Here is a 19,271-nt window from a genome sequence, read left to right as displayed (position 1 = left end):
GTGTCTTCACTCTCTGTTTCCCTTCCACTGTTCTGATTTCTGTCACCATAATTTGCATTTGGCTGCTTTAGGACTTGACATAAATGTTATCATACTGGATGCACTGTACTCACGTGCCTCTGGCTTTTTTTTACTCAACTGGGTTCTTTGAAATTCTTCCATAGTAACACAAAGATCACTAGTTTGTGCCCTCTTTTTTTCCTGACTAGTTTTCTGTTATTGTATGAATGTATTATAATTTGTTTATCCATTCACCTGTGATGGACATTTGAGTTGTTTCCAGTTTGGGGCTGATGAGAATAAAGCTGTTGTGACTATGTTTAAATTGGCTCTGAAAAGAAAATTAAAAATAGAAATTAAAGTATTCAAGGTCACTTGTTAGCATTATGAGTCCATTTATAAATTACTATTTTTCCCCACAAATGATTTTTTTTTTTAAGTAACGTATATGCTTTTGTGATAACTTAAAACTAGGAAGCAGGGACATTTGTACAAAAGATCAGAGGCAGAATACAAAACAAGGGATGTTTGAGAACTAAAATATTTAATGGGTTGCTAAGAGAACAGTAATCATCCTTGAAGGTCTTGGATGCCTAATAGTTTAAGTCAGACCACTTTGTTTTCCAGAGGAGGCAATGAAAATCAAAAGAGTCTGGTTGGGAGAAATACTGGAAAGAGCACCATACCACAAAAGAAATCGTTCTTCTGTTTAGCTTTAACTACTTTATGATGTTAGGGGAAATTCGTTACTTAATATTTCTAAGCCTGAATTCTCCAAGCTAGAGCAAATAGTTGGTAAAATGCAAGCCTACTGCTCCTTTATCACCTTTGTTCCTGCCCAGTTTTCAAGACTTCATGGGAATTTTCAAACTACTTATAAAATGATTTATTCTCCCTCATTTTTAAATGTCATTATAGAGCCCAGAATTCTTTGCAGGCATCTTAGAGCCTAGCAAGTAGGTGTGCATGTGTCAGATGGAAAGGAGGGAGATGCCTTATATATTGGTATTCTGAGTTATTCTTGAAAGGTTTGACTTTTGGGATCTGATGTAAGATCACTACGATCGTAAATTGCACATGACTTGCAAGTTTATATTAGTGGATTCCCTGCCCCCCCTTTCTCCATCTCCCTCCCTCCCTCCCTCTCTCTTTCTCTCTCTTTCTCTCTCTCTCTCCCTCCCTCCTTCTCTCCCTCCCTCTTCCTCCTTCTCTCCCTCCTTCTCTCTTCCTCCCTCTCTCTCTCAGTGCTCGGCATCTGAATTCCATTCCAGTGTTCAAATGGCACAAACCACCTTTACCTCTAGAAGCAAAAACTTAATCCCAATCTCTCGTGCATCTGAGACCCCCACCCTGACTGGCAAAGCAGAGAATCTGGTTAGGGGAGGACCCATGTTAGAGCAGCAATGCCCATCAACAGGAGAAACATCCAGTATCCAGTATCCAGTGGAGGCAAGAGGGAAGCTCCTGGCACCTGGTGTTGAGTAGCCATTGCTCTGTAAATCTGCCCATGAATCTTACAGGTTTTGTTCCTGCTGGTTTCCAAACCTCCTGAGGTGACTTCTGCCCACTGAAATAAATTCCTTTTCAGCCTAAGTCAACTTGTTGCTTTCCTCAGCTTGTAACTGAGAACTCAGTTACTCCTCACTTCATCCATTGGGTCCATGTCCAATGCTCTCTTGCTCTGAGATCTTAACAAAATTGGTTTTTAAAAGTGTACTGCTGAGAGCCCTCAGGACCACATGGTCAGCCTGCTGGTCAGCTGAACATGATGGGAAAATCTAAAGAAGTAAATCTTTTGGTAATGTGGGTGTCCATTTTCCTAAATGTGTTCATTGTTCATACTTGGGGTGACATCGGAGAACTTCTCACTGTGCTCCACTAATTACTGAAAGTGCTCACGGTTTGTACCTACCAGGATCTTGGAAGAGGCAATCTAATAGAAACAGTGAAGATAATAACTTTAGCTCAGGGCTCTCCCTGTGTTCTCCCTGGTAATACTAAATGACCTTCAGCCCAGTAATCATCTGTTGAATGAATGTGTGAATGAGACTTCAGAAGCAAGACTAGGATTGCATGCCCTCTAAAAGTAAATCAGTAGTTATCCCAAAAATGCCTAAGGCCTTCATCCAGTGACTGAATACATTTCTCCACATACCCCACTCTTCACAACACCTCCATGAGTATTTCAGACTTTTGATAACACTTGTCCTGTCTCTGTTTCTTCTGAATTTCATGGGACACATACATCACTTGGCTGCACCTCCACAGTTTCTGCATCAATAGGTCAGGAGTGGGACCTATGAATTTTTATCTAACATTCCCAGGTGATGCTGCTGCTGCTGGTCTACATAGCTCTTTGCTTGCAAGCCCCTGCTCTAAACCATCCACCACCTCAGTTTATTTCCCAAAAGATGTAATAATACTATTACTTTCCTCCTCATACTTTTCTAGATTACCATTGCCCATAAAATCAAAATTAATCCCCAGAGTTCAGTGTTAAAAGCCTTCACTATTTGGCTTCTGCCTATTTTCCATTTAAATTTTTTTCATCAGATTGAGACTTCGTTACGTGCCAGGAACTCTAATAAGTCCTATAGGCTTCGGGCCAAGGGATACAAATGCCAACAAGACTTTCTTGGTCAACTGAAAAGGATTCCACCTCATGGTCTCCTGGTTAATAAGGATTGAAAAGTGTCCATTGGATTTAGCAACCAAAAATTCAATGAAAACTGTTGTAATGGACCAGTGGGAGCAAAAGTAGGTCACAGTGAATTGAAGTGTGGGTAAAGAGGTAGGATAGTAGGGCTTGGGTGTGAAAGCACTGAAGAGAGAGAACACGATAGCACATCTAGGATGTTTTGTCTTTCAAGAAGTTTAGGACCATCTCAGACTTTCACACTGGAGAGAAGGCAAAACTGCAGATGAATGTGTTCGAGGGAGATTCACTGGAGAGTAAGTTGAGAAAGCCTCCACCTGGCTGATTCTCTTTTCTTGGAGAAAAGGAAAAGATGACAGAGTCAGAGGCTCAAAAGTGGAGATGTGCTAAATAACTGCTTTCTGAGGAGTGAGAGAGGTCCTGGCTACAATAGACAGGGTTGCCAGGCTATTTAGAAGAGGGGTCCATGACTTGCCACTGACAGAATTTCTCAATTTGCATTCAGATTTTGTTGCTGGAAATAGAGAGTAGGACTATTTCTGTAATTGGAGTAAACGAAACTGAAAGCACTACTGGAAATAGAATCTGAAACAGATAAATCTGTGGCTCAGAAAATTCTGAGCCTTACCCAGTAGATAAAATTTCAAACATGGGAAAAACGGGAAATTTGAAAAGCTACTACAAATAACATAATGGAAAAAATGAATTCTGTAGCTTTAACTCAAGCAATTATTTTCATGAGAGACTAAGACAATGTAGGTCACTTGGTTATCAAGCTTCAACGCAGGCAAGTGGGAAGCGTGTATCTCGCATAAAAGGCAGTTTATAAGAGGCTAGTCAGTATACAGGATGTGGAGGAAAGCCAAGCCAGAGCCACACACGGTTTCAGATCTGCAACTTAAAGCAAAGGCAAATAAATGTAGAAGGAGGAGGACTCTTCTAGGGGAAAGACGCAACAGAATGGGGAGTGATGACGGAGAAGAGGAAGTTATAAAGAGGAAGGCCATTGCTACACTGACAGTGGAGAACTCGGGTTCTAACCCTCCTCTGTCACTGCTGGGCACTGTTCCACCTCCCGTAGCCTCTGTGTTCTCATCTGTGAAGAGTGGCATTGAACTTGGTGCTCGTTAGGGGAACTGAAAGCTCATACCCTAGAAAGATCATAAATTTTAAGAAGCCTGTGATGGAAAATCTCCCCAGCCCCGGCATGAACAGCAGAACTGAGCTGAAAAGAATAGAAAGGAAGTGTGGTTTCATTTCAGAAGAAACTGTGAGGTGCTTTTACAGCAAGATATTTCTATGATCATCTGTGATGAAAAAGAAAAGACAACAGAATCAACCCGGCTCATAAACAGCCATACAATTCTCTATGTACTGTCTGTAGAAAAAAAAAAGACTGGAAGTCTTGACATCTTATTACTCACCCACATTCTTATATCAGGGAAAAATATTTCTCTTAGGAGTAACAGTGGGATGATTTAGCCACACAATCAGAACTTGGGTCATCTGCAGTTCAGCTCCTGATAACTGGCTCGGACATTTCCACCTGTGCATGGAAAATGAAGATGTGAAGCACTGTGAAAATCTGTGGTAGAGCATCATTTATTCTGTCAGTATAGCTGCCATTTATTCTGAAATTACATCTTTCCTATTATGGGAGTGGAATATTTCTTTCATAAAGTGACAGTGACAGTAGAGGGTAGGTTTTTATTTTTATTTATTTAATTTTGAGTCCTTACTTGTTATAAATTAAAAACCACAATCTTATGTCTGTGATTAATTTGAGTTCTCCAGAAAAATAAAACCAGTATGTTTAATATATATGTGTAAATATTTGTATACGTGTGTGTGTGTGTGTGTGTGTGTGTGTGTATGCCCCCAAATGCACACACACAGAAAAGGAGACTGATTTTAGGGAATTGGCTCACACAGTTGTAGGTGCTGGCAAGTCCAAAATTTGCAGGGCAGGCTGGAAATTCCAGAAAAAATTAATGTTGTAGTCTTGAAGCCAAAAGTAATCTGGAGGCAGAACCCCTCCCTTCCAGCAAATCTCAATCTTTTCTCTCAAGGCCTTCAACTGATTGGATGAGGCCCACCAACACTGTGGAGTGTAATCTGCCTTATTCCAAGTCTATTGATTTAAATATTAATCACATCAAAACAATACTTTCACAGCAACATCTAGACTGGTGTTGGCCAAAGAACTAAGCACCACGACCTAATCCAGTTGACACGTGAATTCAACCATCATAGTTGGTCACTATTTTTTATTTTAATATTCCATGCATTTGATATGTCTGAACACCACGGGTCTGATATTAACTCATTGATGGGCGCTGCTAAGCAGCACTACCCCTAAAACTGTCAGTTTAGGTTATGATCTTCAGAGAAGGAAATGCACACAACAGGCTCTTCTACTATTCTGAATGTTTCCACGTTCTAAGAGGGCTTAGAGGAATAACTTTCATCATTTCTTACATAATCTTCTGAGTAACAAAGACAGTTATCTACCAATATGTTTTCTCTTAATCTGGTGTTGGTCTTAAATTATTTGAAACCTGAATGTTATACAAAAAGTAAAAGATTGGGGGATCCCTGGGTGGCGCAGCGGTTTAGCACCTGCCTTTGGCCCAGGGCACAGTCCTGGAGACCTGGGATCGAATCCCACGTCGGGCTCCTGGTGCATGGAGCCTGCTTCTCCCTCTGCCTGTGTCTCTGTCTCTGTCTCTCTCTCTGTGTGTGACTGTCATAAATAAATAAATAATTTTTTTAAAAAAGTAAAAGATTGGGATGCCTGAGTGGCTCTCAGTTAAGTGTCTGCCTTCAGCTCGGGTCATGATACCAGGATCCTGGGATCCAGCCCCATGTCTGGCTCCCTGCTCAGTGGGGAGCATGCTCCTCCCTCTCCCTCTGCCATTCCCCCTGCTTGTGCTCTCTCTCAAATAAACAAAATCTTTTTTTCTTTTAAAGTTAAAGTTATAATACAGCCCCCAGTAGATTCAATACCTAATAATTTTAGACGAATTGCTAAAGGTTTTGGAATATTGAATGTTTGGTTTGTATATCTCTTATCTTTGGTCTCTCCTACCCCTACCACACAAATAATTCTCTAGAATTATTTTGTATCAGAAAGATGCCACCAAATCTCAAACACCATTATCCCAAAGCAAACATTCTTGAAACAACTTTACATGGTCCTGGGTCATAGAAGAGCCCTAGTGCTCCCCACAATTAACTGGGTAAATAAATTTCTGGCTACCTCGCAGTGGGGAGTTTGTTCCTTTTTTGTCCTGATCAGATAGCTCTGAAACTAGAAAATGCAGCTAAGTTGCTGTTACACTGCTTCTCAGAAAAGCACCAGAAAACAATGTGGGGGCCTTGTGTGCTGCTGCTCTTCAGGGAGATAGGGGGAGCTTCCCTTAACAGAAAAGAAAATGCAGGGGGAGTTGAGCTACAGACATAGAAAGCCACATTTCCTTTGCTGTTTCCATCTCTTTTCATCTTCATACCTGTGTGAACAAAGCACAGCAAATAGAAGTTCACATCCTGCTGGGCTACCCTGCTTCTTATCAAAGTATGGAGGGAATTTCTATCCCAGACTGACACAGACTCGTCTCATCTCAGAGAACAAAGTGCCCCAGCCTGTGAGATACATAAACATCATAGGCAATGACTAAACAAGTGGTGCTAAAGGGGCCTTCAAGAGTGTCATAGCTTTGATTTGATTTGATTTTGTTTTCTTGTAGGAGAACCCTTCAAAATAAAAAGATCCTTTAAGAACATATATATGAATGTAGAGATGCTGCTACTGTTCTACATGAAAGACCATGGAGATTCTCGGAGCAAAGCTCCCTTCACACCTTCTCAGTGACTGTCCTCCCAGATCCCCCAAACTGTCACCTGCACCAAAGTGTAGGTCAGTTTTGAGTGACTACAGCCTAGGGTATCTACAAAGCGCTGTAAGAAACTGCTGATCTAGTCTCACCTCCTGAAGTAGCCTAAATGGCTTAAGAAACTTTTAAGCATTTTACAGAGCTCATTAGCCACAGAGGCAAGGACCAAATCTCAAATCCCCTAATTCCATTTCCAGAGCTCCTGTGATATACCACCTGTACCTAGGTTCCTAGTTTTTATTTCTATCACACAAGATCTCCTGCCAAGGATATTTCTGTAGGATATTTCTGCATACTCTGATGGGCCACAGAAAAAAAACAAGAGTGGAAAACACAGGGAAAAGAAAAAAAAAAATAGGGCAAGTTTTCTCTGCTAAGTAAAGCAAGGTTTTGTCTGAGCCAGGACAACTGTGAGTGAATCCAGAGAGTATCCTAGATGTCCTCATACTGGAAGCCAATCAGGATAGGCTACAGGAACAGTTGTTATCAGAACCTGAAGACAACAAGTCCCTTCCCTACATCAAAAAGGCAGTTTCAGCAAAATTCATTCTGAGAAAAAATGAAAGCTTATAAATGCTCATTGCTATTACCTAGAAAAAAGGAAGACATATACCACATTGCTCCTAAATGGTTCTTCAAGACAGAAGTGCTAAAGTCATATATTATTGCAGTAGTATGTTCAATGGACTGTGCACAATGTGGGTGGAAACTCCTCTGTCAACAGAAAGAAAATGACAACAGCATGTCTAAAATCCAAATGCCCCGGGATCCCTGGGTGGTGCAGCGGTTTAGCGCCTGCCTTTGGCCCAGGGCGCGATCCTGGAGACCCGGGATCGAATCCCACGTTGGGCTCTCGGTGCATGGAGCCTGCTTCTGTCTCTGCCTCTCTCTCTGTGACTATCATAAATAAATAAAATTTTTTAAAAAATAAAAATAAATAAAAAATAAAAATAAAATCCAAGTGCCCCATATTCTATATATATTATATTAATCTCTCTTGAAGAAATGACATGTTTCTGAACCACATCCTAGAACCAATGAGAAGACTAAGGTAGTTGGACCAGCAATGCTCATTAAGCTAAATTCCAATCCCATACCCAAGTGAATTTGAAATGGAAACTTAGATACAAGGAAACTTTAGAAGAAGATCTGAAACTGTTAGGTAAATAACCTCTTCTTAGTCATTACCACTAACTTAATGCTCATTAAAAGTAAAAGGAAAAAAAAAGTAAAAGGAGGCCCTATCCAATTACCCACTGCTTGGTTTCCTGTTGTGCTAATAGACAGGAAGAGATATAGAGACTACTGCAAAGCAAGAACTGGTGTCTGAATGCAGCCTGCAGCTTGGCCACATGTCTAGGGGATGCTGAATTGTTCTGATCAGTCAACTTAGGTGAAATTACATTACTGGAGATGCTAGAAATAGTATGAGCAAAATGCCCTAAGAAAAGTCAAGAAGTTTGTGTTGCCTCTTCCCCTTTCCTTCTAGAACAATTCGGTGTAAGAACTACTAGGTGAGACAAATAAGCAGGTGTCCAGAGGGTGAGAGGGGGGCTTGCTGGTGCAGGGTGTTAGAGCTGGGGGTTGGGGACAGCGCTGACGCAGGGGGATGGACCACCAGAGAGATAAGGAAGGCGCCAATCGGGCATCAGGAAAGATAAAAGCCTGGCTGTGGGGTGTCAGAGCCTCAGTGGGCTGATGAGGGCATCTGTAGGACATAGATGGAGAGTTGGTTACATCACAAAGATTGAGCAAATAAATATATTAAGGATAATGAGAACCTGGTTTCTCACTCCTGAAGAGTTACAAATTGGAAAGGGAGAATACTAGAATGAACTCTGTGGGCTTGACTGGAATTGAAGATAATAGAGAAAACTCATAATTTTCAAGGTAGATATAGAGGAATATAGGTGCAAACACATGTAAACACATTTATATGTGCTTGTCCCCTGGAAGAGTCTGTTAGACTGACCCTAGATAAAAGCATCAAGTATCACTTAGAACCAAACCTTAATTTCTACAAATCATTCTCTACTAAATCAGGCCCTTTGGGGAAATGATTGACTGTAGGGTTAGGGTAGGAAAAGAACATAAGTCTTTTTGTTCCAAAAAGTTAGAAAAGTGCTCAAAAAATGATGTGGACGTGTCAAAAGAACACAGAAGCCACATTAGAGGGACCCCTATTGACTAAATCAGAGACCATTTAGGTATCAAAACAATTAGTGAATCAACTGAATAAAATGGGAAAATATGTGTCTGTACTGATTTTAAAAAGTGAATAAATTATCATGAGAGATGGAAGAGTTGTATAATCTCAAAACACCTCCCCCTAAATAATTATGACTTACAAATTATAGAAGTAGAAAAGAATAACTTTAAGACTCCACCTTAATCAAGTGATCAAAGTGATGCTGAGGAGTGAGGGTGAAGGTGGGGTGGGAAGAGGCATGTGGCTGCTATTTTCCATCAGAAAATGCAAACTGACTTTTTTAATGATATAAATGTAAAACTGAGGAAAAAAATCGAATTGGAAAACATTTAATACAAATTTTTGACTATTATTCTTAAGTTTTATTCACTGAAAGCTAGAAAATAAAGAATTTTATGTATTAAGGCTATTTTCTGATAACATAGCACTTAAAAAATGAATGATAAGGTTTTTACAAAGGAAAAAAAAATCATATAATGGCTCTCATCACAGATCCTGATCCTTAGAGTTTCAAATGTTACCAATCTGAAAGAATCAATTCAAAAATGTAGTGAATACTATTTTTTGTTATTGTAGGTAATAAAATACTATCTGGCACGTAGTCTTCCTAAACAGCAAGCATGGTTCTTCGTGCTTTATATAATTTATGACATTTAACTTTCAAAACTTCTATAAGAGGTAGGTATAATTATTATCCCCACTCTACAGATCAGAAAACTGAGGTACAGAGAATTTAAGAACCAAGTGCCACATCACACAATTAGAGGAGTGAACTCAGGAGTTTCACTCTTAGACCTGTGAATTTAATCATTACACAGGCAGTTTTAATCCTTAACTCTAACCTTAGTTATTTTTTTTAATATTTTATTTATTAATTCATGAGAGACACAGAGAAAGAGGCAGAGACACCGGCAGAAGGAGAAGCAGGCCTGGGATCACAACCTGAGCCAAAGGCGGACACTCAACCCCTGAGCCACCCAGGCATCCCAGCTACTCAGGCGTCCCTAACCCATAGTTCTATCTCTCCTCACATATTTACTTGATTATCTAAGATCTACGAACATTGTTTAGGAGCTATCTTTTGCCACCATGACTATCTCAACCTTAATTCTAAATCTAAAGCCTTGGTTATTAAATAGCCTTCTAATTCTCTCAGTTATGCCCTCATTGTGTGCCTTCAGAAATTCATGTGTTAAAACCTTAGCTCTCAATGAGATAGGGTTAGGAGCTGGGGCATTTGGGAGGTAATTGGGTTTAGGTGAGGTCATGAGGGAGGGGGCCCACAATGGGATTAGTGTCCTCCTAAAAAGAAGAGAGAACAGAATGTTCTCTCTTGCAACATATAAACCCCCTTCCTCCTTCTGCCCCCTTAGCCTTATGAAGACATAGTGAAAAAGCAGACATCCGCAAGCCAGAAAAAGAGCTCTCATGGGGATCCAAATCACCCAATATCTTGATCTTGGACTTCTTGGCCTCCAGAAATGTGAGAAATAAATATTTGTTGTTTAAACCACCCAGTTTGTGATTTTGTTATAGAGCCTGAGCTGACCAACATACTCCCCCAATGCCCAGACTCTCCCCATCCTTAGCCATAGTCCAGGCTATCTCCCATGTCAGCTTTCAAAGACATCTATCCAAGCCACGTTCATATTTAAAAATGTGTGGATGATATGTTGCTTTAGGGTGGGGTTTAAACCCATCAGGAGGGTATTCGATATTCTGCATGTTTGAACCCAATTACTTTTACTAACTTTATTTCTCACTACATTTTTCAATGTTCTCTCCAGCTAAGTCCCCAAGAATATCCTATACAACCCCTTCTCTCTGCCTCTATATATGCTTTCTGTTTCTGGAATGTCCTGCCCATATTCTCTCTCTCTCTCTCTCTCTCTCTCTCTCACTCTCCAGAAATTTATTTTTACCTTTTGAGACCCACTTTTAAGCGTTTAATCTTCTGAAAAGATTTCCCAAATTTCTGTGCTTCCTTAACACTTTGCTTATGGCTCTATTCTGGAAAGCATTTATTTAGGATCAGTTTCAGCCAAAGACTAAAAATGCCCTAAGGGCAAGGACAGTATCTCCTTGTCTTTGTATCCTCAATGCTTGCAGAGACTGGTAGTAAATGCTTATTAAATTAATGTTGAGGGAATGAATTGGATCTATGAATACACTTTCCAAATTTTGATAGCCATTAACTTCAGCTGCAGTAGTAATTTTAATAAGTAGAGGTTTATTTTAGAGATAATCTTGCTTATCTAACTTCCTAACATTGCAGTTTTCCTTCAGTTCCACATCCAGTTCACTGATCAACTATCAAACTGAAGGATAGCTTGTCATTACATCTGCAGTGAGTCACTTGCCTGGGGAAAAGCACATGTCACACATTTACATTTTGCCCTTGAGGTAAAAACACTTTTTTGTTTGCAGAAAAGAGCTAGAGTCTTGAAAACTAAAACAGTAAATCCAATGCTGACTGTGGCCAGTGATGAAAATCTAGTATCATTTAGAAAAATGTACAGTTTTTGGAGGCATGTTCTTGGTATTGAGCTGGTTATTTGTAACCATTATTACTACTAATGATTGGCCAATTCCAAAGTCCCACTAAGATGACTTGTACAAACACAGCCTATAACAAGCTCTTTGGCCAAGACATTTCTTTGAGAAGGTTTTTCAGCTGCTAACTACATGACTGATGACCTTAAAATTTCCATTGGAAGAAGAGGCTCAACATTTGCATGAAAGGTCACTCTGGGGGAGGGCAGTGAGAGCGATGGCTAAGGACACATCCACCTACAATATTCTAGATGGCCTGCCTCAATGGAAGGAGACAGAAACATTTCTTTCAAGTACCCTTCTGTAGCATGATTTGAAGTAGAGACTGCCATAGTTGAGATGCACAGGGGCGCACGCGCATACAAACACACACACTTCCAATTTCTGTGTCTACCAACATGATGTAGCCCACTTGAGCCTACAAATTAGATTCTTCTCTGGGTAGCAGTAGTATAAAAGAAGAGCACTGAACTAGAAGTCAGGATATTTGACCAGAGGACTTGGGATAAATGATAATAGCAAATAACGACAAAACAACAGAGATCGAGTGCCATAAAGTGCTCTAATGGTTTACATATATTAAATGAGTTAGTCTCCTAAGAAACCTAAGAGGTGGGTACTATTACTTTATGGATGGGAGACTGAGGCACAAGATTGAGTTGACCACATAGGAAGCTTATAAGTGGTGAAGTTGGGGTTTGAGACCAGGCATTCTGGCTAACAAGGTCTGGGCTCAGCTGCTAGGTCCAACGTTTAGTAATTCTAGTATCAATGTACAAAATGTACTGCTCTTAACTCCTGTTAGGATTCTATTTGTTTGGGTTTTTAAGCATCCGCAGATTTGCCTTGCAAACAGCCCTCATGCTAAAGAGTTTCTATGAAAGGAGAGATATTATACATTCAATTAGTCATGTGATATTAATTAAATGGACCAGATCATAGGTGATCTTTTAGTTTAAAAACTAGGAGACAACTAACAAAAGAGGCTGTTTCTTCAGCTAGCATCCAAATGCCTATTCATAAACCCATCCCCAGGTCTCATTTTGCAACAGACACATAAACCGGCATCTCTCATAATTCAACAATCAGCACCCCATCACATCCTGCATCCCCTTTAATACCAATGAAGTGAAAAATGCTTCTCTTAAGAAACAGAAAGTAAAATCATGTTGAAAGCACTTTAGATTTAACCCCTCTGGCATGCAAGAGTGTTCTCTGTTTGGAAAAGCTCTGGAAGCACTATTCAGCTACTTCATGACTCTTAAAATATTGCATCACTTGATACTAACAATCAACATAAATAAATGTTCAGAAATTAAGCCAAGTGAGAGCAGGGGAGTGTGCTGAATGAGATAGGCCCCCAGGGGGTTTGCAGCGCTTGAGTGGCTAGCAACCTGATCTCAGCAAAAATGTCTGGTAAACTTGATTTGTCTTATCATTTCACAGCTCCACTGCCACCAAGATTAAACTCTGGGATTTCATTTCTTTACCCAGAGTGGGAACGTATCCGACTGTAGCTGTTTTTCCGCCTGCAAATTTTATGGGGGCAGTGAACTAGAGTATATTGTGTTATTAAACCCTAACCAGGCAGTAAATTACAGAGAGAAAAACAAAAGTGAATTCTGCTGAGAAGGATGGTTTTTGTTTTTTAAGTGAATGGCTAACTCTACCTTACTCTGAATGAGAGAATCGTGAAACATTTCTTAGGAATTTGTCATCATACTTCATCTTTATTTTGTCTTTAGTTTAGCGGTGGAAGCAATATTTAAAAGAGAGTTTCCACAGGAGGAAGGGACACGGAGGGAACACTGATGCCCTAGCAGATGTGACAGTTGCCAAGTAAACCCTGTTTCAATAACTCTTAGAACTTTGCTTTTAAGTCCGTGGTTAAATATGCAGGGGACGCAGGGGAGAGAATCAAACTCAAATTATTTCAACCTTTTCAGCTGTCCTGAAATTGTTGAAAATTAGTAGCAACATCTTTTGCTTACGGAGTTCAAATTTTGCAGGAGGAGGTGATGAGGAATGAAGGAGGCAGAGTAAAGCCATAAAATAGACAAAAAGCATTTTTGCTCCAATTGTGTAAAGAGTAGGGAGGGGGTGGGGGCAGGAAGGTGAATGCAGTTCCCTGGGAGGCTGAAGAGTGTAGGCCTCCCATCAAACCTATTTCTCTGAGCTCTTGCAATCTCCACCTCCACCCCTAAAGCTGGAGCAGAAATTGGGAGATGAAGGGCCCGGTATCTTTATCTTAGGGAAGCACAAAACTCAGTAGTTTCTATGCTTCCCTCAATGATGACTGACACAAGTAATCACCAGAAGACCCTTATTAAACACTCATGTGTGTCACACTATAAAAACAAACAAACAAACAAAACCCATATGTGGGATATTCTCCATCTATCCATGCCCCCTCACTCCCATTGTTCAAAACAATGATGAAGAAATAAAACTGAAGCAACATCATCACACATCATGGGATGGGAATTAACATTGTAGTTTAGTAGCTAGAGAACCTGAGGTTCTAAGAAGTTGCTATACTTTTCATTTCCACAAAGCTTCAAAGGTTCCATTGTAGCCATTTTTGAGAACACAGAATTGTTGCTCAAGGTCAAAACTGCCTGTTGCAGGAATTCTGGGTCTTCAGGAGCCTCCTTTTTTAACAAGTTCTCAGACAATAAAGAATTGGCAGGATGAAACTTTGTACACTTTTTCTTTTAAAAAGGGTCACATTGAAATGTTCCCCCAAATTAATGTAATCATGAAAGTCTTAAGCATCACATGGTTTCTTCAGAAACAGATTCTTTTCCACCCTCCTAAGAGAGAGTTAAGGAATCTATTTGCACTATAAATGATGATCAGCAAAAAAACCAAACCAACCAAACAAACAAAAACCACCAGAAGATAAAGGAATCTTACTGGAAATTGAAGAATTCAGAAATGTATAAAGGTCTATGAGTCTCAAAGATGATTCACCTTTAATTTTGCTGAGAAAACTAATTAGCTCTTCCTCAAGAGGGTTCTGTAAAACAAGGCTTTATCAAGGATCTTTTTTTAAAAAAGTGGAGTGAAAAGAAGAAACCAGTATATGAGGGCGGAGGGTGGTGAGGACAGAAATTATGCTCCTTAAGAAAAATATTAAGGACAGTCTGCTCACCACAACAAAAGAACCATGTGGTCAAACAGTTATGTTCTTGGAATAGGAACTAGCTGTGAGTGCCTGAGAGAAAAAAATAGGGTGTATAGAAATATGTGTTGCTCCCAAACATTTTTAGGCCATCTTTTAAAGCCTACTCGAGCTCTGCAGGGAACTTTAGGGATTCTTCCATTTCGACTGACATGCTGAGAAGTTTGAGGCCAATTCCAGGGAGCTCATCCACCACTCCTGGAGATTCTTCTCAGGTGCATCCCCTTGGTAAAATCTGTCTCAGCTTCCCAGGCAGAGAGAGGGGACTCCTCCCCCAGGTTCACAGAGCCCTTTTACAACCACTACCATTTTGGCACATGTCATAATCACACTGTTCTTTCTTTACCTTTCCATGAACACCAGTTGATAAGGTAAGAACTAGTACACATGTACTTATGTCTGCTTGTATGTGTGAAGATCCTCTGTGCTTAGAAAAGCCTGACTCAATAAATGGGTGTTAATTGATTGCTCAATTAGAAGACAAATTAATGAATGTAAAAAAAGAAGGCCCAGGCTTATTAATTGGCTACTCAGATCACACAGCAACTTTGTGTCACATTAACTCTCAAAGGCCTTAATTTTTTTTTGCATATGTATTCTAGCAAAGGGTTTTACTATAACAAGAAAAATTCCATAACAAAGCTAACAAAACTTTAGCTCATAACCTAAAAGTGTCCTTCAAATTAGCTGTTTTCTTTTAAAATATTTAAACAATGACACTATGCTAGACACTATGCAGCATATTTGAAGTTTCAGAGCAAATGTCAGAAGCAATTCTGTTGAACTTTTCATCATAACTGTACCTCACTTTGTCTGTGGGCTTAGCACTGTACTGGGAACAAGGACCAAGATGCAGGACACCTGGGTGGCTCCGTAGTTCAGCGTCTGCCTTTGGCTCAGGTCGTGATCCCAGGGTCCTGCAAGGAGCCTGCTTCTCCCTCTCCCTATGTTTCTGCCTCTCTGTGTGTCTCTCATGAATAAATAAATAAAATCTTTAAATAAGGAGAAAAAAAAAAAAAGGACACCAATACTCATGGGACTAGATCCCCTCTCCCAAGGAGCTTGCCATCTAGGAGGCACTTAATGGAAACCTAGAGATCCCTTTATTTTTTAAATAAATGTGTTTTCCAAAAAAAAAAAAATTTGCACAGAAAAATAATATATGTCATAAAAAAAAAAACACCTCAAGAAAAAGATGCAAAAAGAGGGCTGGACGGGGAGAACTGCATCAACTCTAAGTTCTGGTAGGCTCCTGGGGTGACCCACTGCTCCCCAGCCAGCCTGGCACTTCTCAGACTCTTCCCTGCTTGGCAGGGGGTGGCAGGCTGGTGGCGTCCTTGGCATTCTTTCTTAAGCCATCATGGCCCATTTATCCTGAGGGACACGCCCACCCTTCATTGCTCTCTATTCTGAGGGGGGAAAAGCACCACAGTAACAAAGTGGAGAGAAAGAAGGACCAGAAAAGTCAGCTCTAACTCCAGCCTCCTGCTCCACCATCTCCACAGGCATCATACAATTCCTCTGCCTCACCCTGTTTTTACCCCTGCCATTTGCTTTCTCTTCCAGAAATGGCTGGAAACCCTTATGCAGCCAAAGTCAGGACTAACCTCATGGACACGTGACCTGAGCAGTCTCACGGGCTCTACATGAGAAGGACCTCAAAGGCACTTTATGCTCTGCTATTGCCACCCTGAAATTCTTCATAATTCTTTATCAAAAGACCCCTCATTTTCATTTTGTGCTGGATCCCATAGACTGTGTCCTTGTAATTCCATTCTCTTAAAAAATAAGGCATTAAAACCACACAAGTTCCATGTCAGTACAGCACTTATCTCTTTGAGATGTGTACCATCCCAGGCATTATCACAACAGAGCACCAAAGTTTAAATACTGATTGACCTTCAAGTCTACTGTCTTTCCTCTGGGAGGTAGGGGACGTGGAAAAAGGATTTCTTTGGTTCCCTCACAGGCTTGAGGGAGCAAGAATTCCCAAACAATGCCCTCCACGAAGCTTGGTCTTCCCATCAGTCACAGTCCACTGACACACTGACACAGTCCAAACTGTTTCTGGAATCTATCAAACATCCTCCTGAGGAAACATACCAGGGCTAATTAGACAAAAGTGACTGAGGAATAATTATGTCACTATACTTACACAAGTAATAGCTTATTTCAGTGGGTCTCAAAATCTGGTGCTTGAACCTGCAGCATCGGCAGCACCTGGGAATTTGTCAGAAATATACCATCTCAAACCCACTGAATCAAAGTCTGGTGGTGGGGCCCAGCACCCTGAGTTTTAACAATCTTATGCAGGTGATCCTGACAGCATTGAGAACCACTGGTTAATGAGACTTGGAGGAAAAAATATCTTCTGGTTGCATCAATTATAATAAATGTCTTCCTCCATCGTTCAACCTACAAGAAAAAAAGTTACACTTCTTCATTCATTTAATCATAACTGCTTTATGCCTATGCTAAATACACTCACATGGATGCGTGCATGTCGGTGTGTACATGTGCACACCCGCGTGTTTATTTAAACCCCTCAAGTGAGTCAGGCACAGCAGTGGATATAAGGATAATGGTTTGTGCCACAAAAGGGCTTATAATCCAATGCAGAGGAAGATAAGAAGCAAATTCAGAAACAAGCAGCTCTGCCCAGAATGCCAGATGAGAAGTATGAGAAAGTGCAGCATGCGTCTGGCCAAGGGAGAGATTCCACAGAGCTTGTTGGAGCAGGGTTAGGGGATATTTAATGAATGCACAGAGCGGCTAGAATTGTGATGTGTCCTAAATGGGGAAAAGAATCTTCCAGGCACAGGAAGATCATAAAGACATGAAGTGGAAAAGAAGAGTATGTTACCAGATGAGCATGTAATTCTGTGTTGGAATGCAGATTTTGCGAAAAGGATTAATCCGAGAATAAGTCACAATAGTGTGGGATCGACTTTGGGAGGGAGGGCCCTGAGTTTGAGGCAGAGTTCTGGCTTCTCCTGGAAGTGAGAACAGAAGCCCCGAGGCCTGTGATAGAGGCGGGTAGCACAACCTTCTCAAATTCTTGCTCTGTTGGCCACATCTCCATCGTGGGATCCCAGGGCAAAGCAGGTGAAGTCTCTGAGATTCTGTTTTAACAAAGAGAAAAATATATTTGTCCTTTTATTTCACAGGTAAAATGAGAGGGGCAGAAATGGTTATTAGAGCCATTTGGAGACAGAGCTATGTCTCCAGGCCCACCCCTGGGAAACTAGATGTTTCTTCATGGTTGTTGCCAGCCAGTGCAGAGGACATTGTTTGTAAATTGCCTTTTTATTCTTTCACATCAGAATCCTTCATGGGGATGGTTTGGAGCCCCCTCCCTTTTTTTTTTTTTCTTAAAGTTAAGAGTAATTTGTAGTTTGGAAAGTTTCCTGAGCAAGGCTATGTTTAAGTTTCCACTTTTAGACACCAGACTTCAGCTCATCTCTCCCCACCCTCATCTCCTGCAGCCACAGGCCTCTTTTAATTCCAGGAGAAAGCCAGTCTGAGACAACATGATGGGCCCTGGGGCAAGGGAGGACTACTGTTTAACTACCTTCCTAGCTGTTTCTGACAGTTTCCCACGCTCACTCTTCCTGACTTTTCTAAAGCAACAAAGAAATGTGGGCAAGTAAATTACAAAATGCTGAACAATTATAAAATATGTGTGTGCTTAGAAAAAATTCATTCCTTGTGAATGCTAGTTCTTAAGGGCAAAGACCATCTATGGTTAATTCTGTGTAACACTTAAATGACATAAAGTAATTTGATGCTTTGAGGGCCTCATTTAAGAAGTAATACAAAAATAGCTGGGGGAATGTAAATTAGTACTACTTCTATGGACAGCAAGTTGGCAATATCCATGAAAACTTAAAATACATGTACAAAGTGAGCTGAAAGTCATACTTCTAGGATGGTATCTTGCAGATAGATTCAAATAGGCAAACTGGTTATCCAATAAAATATTGTTTGTATTAACAATTTTTAAAAGATTAGCAATGACTAAAATGACCATGAATAGAGAAGTGGTCAAATAAAGTATCACCATAAGACACTTGGCCACTGGAACAAAGAATGGGACAGCACTCTATGCACTAAGATGGAGGAAGCTCTAATATATACCATTTTTGACAAAAGGGGAAGGCAGCACACTGAGATGGGTATATTACCATAAAAAAATAAGAAGGGATGCCTGGGTGACTCAGCGGTTAAGCATCTGCCTTCCAGCTCAGGGCATGATCCTGGAGTCAGGAAATCGAATCGAGTCTCACATAGGGCTCCCTGAGTGGAGCCTGCTTTTTTCCCTCTGCCTGTGTCTCTGCCTCTCTCTGTGTCTCTCATGAATAAATAAAATCTTTTTAAAAAATCAGAAGAAAACATTTATATATATTTGTTTGCTTATACAAAAAGTATACCCAAAAATATAGTACAAAAGAAACATAACATTGGTAACTTCCAAGGGAAAGGAACTTGGGGACTATGATGTGGGAGAGTTTTCATTCCATACTTTTTTGTTCTTTTGCATTTACAGCTGCATGGATGTATCATCAATTTTTTTTTTAAATGAGATAAAATAAGAATCCTAAACAAGTTTAAATACTAAGTAACTAAATTATTAGCCTGAAAAATAGAGTAGAGATTCCAATTTTTCTTGAAATAATCATTCTAAAATGCTGTCAACTTTGAAGCTCCTTTTCTTAAGAGCTCAATGAAACTTCTCCACTCTTAAAAAAAAAAAAAAAGTGATTTTGTTTGTTTGCT

At 40.3% G+C, this 19,271-nt stretch overlaps 1 protein-coding gene across 3 annotated transcripts in view; it reads right to left on the bottom strand.

The window, feature by feature from the left end:
* The window catches only part of CXADR (CXADR Ig-like cell adhesion molecule), a 226,915-nt gene that overhangs the window by 28,430 nt on the left and 179,214 nt on the right, over nucleotides 1-19,271 (bottom strand). For 2 of the 3 annotated variants that reach the window (XR_012021212.1, XR_012021213.1), the window contains one exon: nucleotides 4,081-4,202. The gene's annotated coding sequence lies outside the window, so the exon portion shown is untranslated. Of the gene's footprint in view, nucleotides 1-4,080; nucleotides 4,203-16,650; nucleotides 16,911-17,541; nucleotides 17,618-19,271 lie in introns of all 3 variants that reach the window. The other variant, XR_012021211.1, reaches the window with a different exon arrangement.

Source organism: Canis lupus, chromosome 30 (genome assembly GCF_048164855.1).
Source record: "Canis lupus baileyi chromosome 30, mCanLup2.hap1, whole genome shotgun sequence".
NCBI lineage: Eukaryota > Metazoa > Chordata > Mammalia > Carnivora > Canidae > Canis > Canis lupus.
This window is presented reverse-complemented; position numbering and strand designations above follow the sequence as displayed.